At 50.8% G+C, this 2,288-nt stretch overlaps 1 protein-coding gene across 2 annotated transcripts in view; it reads left to right on the forward strand.

Annotated features, from left to right (window-relative positions):
- Positions 1-1,851: 1,851 nt before the first annotated feature.
- arfrp1 (ARF related protein 1) overlaps positions 1,852-2,288 on the forward strand; it is a 36,692-nt gene continuing 36,255 nt past the window's right edge. Inside the window, exon 1 of one of the 2 annotated variants that reach the window (XM_043710321.2) lies at positions 1,852-1,987. The gene's annotated coding sequence lies outside the window, so the exon portion shown is untranslated. The remainder of the gene's footprint in view (positions 1,988-2,288) is intronic. The other variant, XM_043710320.2, reaches the window with a different exon arrangement.

Raw genomic sequence — 2,288 nt, forward strand, 5'->3', positions numbered from 1 at the left:
TGACGACGGATGATACGATGTATATGGAGGTTGGTGGGGTGGTAGGTGAGGACCAGTGGAGTTCTGTCCTGGTGGCTAATGGATGGGCGGGGCTCAATGGCGGATGAGCGGGAAGTGGAGGAGATGCGGTGGAGAGCATCGTCGACCATGTCTGGGGGGAAATTGCGGTCTTTGAAGAAGGAGGCCATCTGGGTTGTTCGGTATTGGGATTGGTCCTCCTGGGAGCAGATGCGGCGAAGACGAAGGATTTAGGAATATGGGATGGCGTTTTTACAGGGGGCAGGGGGGGAGGAGGTGTAGTCTAGGTTGCTGTGGGAGTCGGGTCGGTTTATAGTAAATGTCCGTGTTGATTCGGTCGCCTGAGATAGAAATGGAGAGGTCTAGGAAGGGGAGGGGGGAGTCTGAGATGGTCCAGGTAAATTTGAGGTCAGGGTGGAAGGTTTTAGTAAAGTGGATGAACTGTTCAACCTCCTCGTGGGAGCACAAGGTAGCGCTGATACAGTCATCGATGTCGCGGACGAAAAGGTGGGGGTGGTGCCAGTGTAGCTGTGGAAGATGGACTATTCCACATATCCTACGAAGAGGCAGGCATAGCTGGGACCCATGCGGGTGCCCATGACTACTCCTTTAGTTTGGAGGAAGTGGGAGGATTGGAAAGAGAAGTTGTTCAGAGTGAGGACCAGTTCAGTCAGTCGAAGGAGGGGGTCAGTGGAAGGGTACTAGTTGGTATGGTGGGAAAGGAAGAAGCGGAGGGCTTTGAGTCCTTCGTGGTGGGGGATGGAGGTGTACAGGGACTGGATGTCCATGGTGAAGATAAGGCGTTGAGGACCAGGGAAGCAAAAATCATGGAGGAGGTGGAGGGCGTGGGTGGTCTCCCAAACGTAGATGGGGAGTTCTTGGACTAAGGGGGACAGGACCGTGTCGAGATATGCAGAGATGGGTTCGGTGGGGCAGGAGTAGGCTGAGACAATGGGTCGGCCGGGGCAGTCAAGTTTGTGGATTTTGGGCAGGAGGTAGAAATGGGCGGTGCAGGGTTGTGGGACTATGAGGTTGGAGGCGGTGGATGGGAGATCCCCTGAGCTGATGATTTTATGGATGGTCTTGGAGATGATGGTTTGGTGGTGGGAGATGGGGTCATGGTCAAGGAGGCAGTAGGAGGAAGTGTCCGCGAGCTGGTGTTTAGCCTCAGCGGTGTAAAGATCGGTGCGCCAAACTACTACCGCGCCTCCCTTGTCTGCCGGGTTGATGGTGAGGTTGGGGTTGGAGCAGAGGGAGTGGAGGACTGCACGTTGTGAGGGTGAGAGGTTGGAGTGGGTGAGGGGGTGGAGAGGTTGAGGCGGTTAATGTCGCAGCGGCAGTTGGATATGAAGAGATCGAGGGCGGGTCAGAGGCCAGCACGGGGTGTCCAGGTGGATGGGTGTGTTGAAGGCGGGAGAAGGGGTCGTCAGAGGGTGGGCGAGAGGCTTGGTTGAAGAAGTAGGCGTGGAGGCGAAGGCGGCGGAAGAATTGTTCGATGTCACGCCGCATGTTGAACTCGTTAATCCAGGAGCGTAGGGGGATGAAGGTGAGGCCTCTGCAGTCCTACATTGAAATTACATTTTTAAAATGTTGTTTTCAGGACACATGCATGCTACAATATTATGTCGTGTATAAAATATCCAGAAATACCCGGCATGTCAAGCAATGTCTACACTCAACTTAGGAGCTGTGACCTTTCACAATTTAAAATGGCAGAGGGCTTGCTCTGCGCATGTCTATCTCATCATCGCCAAGCTTCCCCGCCCGGGGGCACAAGGGATTATGGGTATTGTAGTTTTAATTCTCCGCCTTCACTCAGAAGAAAGCGACAGAATAACTACATCATCCAGAAGGCCAAGGGGCGCAAGTACATCCGGTTTCATCAGTGGAAACTCCCGGTTTGTGTCGTTTTCACAATTTGGAGTCTGACATATATGGGAACGATTTAAATGGATACAAAGGTATAAAGGTAAGAGATCCATTTACCAGGCATTATTGGCAGCGAAAAGGTGATTCTTAAATTGAGAATCATTACTCTAGGGCATGCTTTAGGGATGTTGAAAAGTTTTATACTTCGTTATAGTCATTAAATCCAGAGTATGACAGATAATTTTATGAGCGTCGGACTATCTTACATTTTTAAACACGAATAATTAAACGTCATAAGGTGTCCTAATTCTTTCCTCAGGATCGTGTATCTGTAAAAACATATGGTACATTATTTGGAGCTTTGGAATTTTATATCTCGTAGAGATGTGCAGCGCAGAAAC

Source organism: Chiloscyllium plagiosum, unplaced genomic scaffold (genome assembly GCF_037043375.1).
Source record: "Chiloscyllium plagiosum isolate Xiang-an unplaced genomic scaffold, Cpla_swu_hap1 HiC_scaffold_15, whole genome shotgun sequence".
Classification (NCBI taxonomy): Eukaryota; Metazoa; Chordata; class Chondrichthyes; order Orectolobiformes; family Hemiscylliidae; genus Chiloscyllium; species Chiloscyllium plagiosum.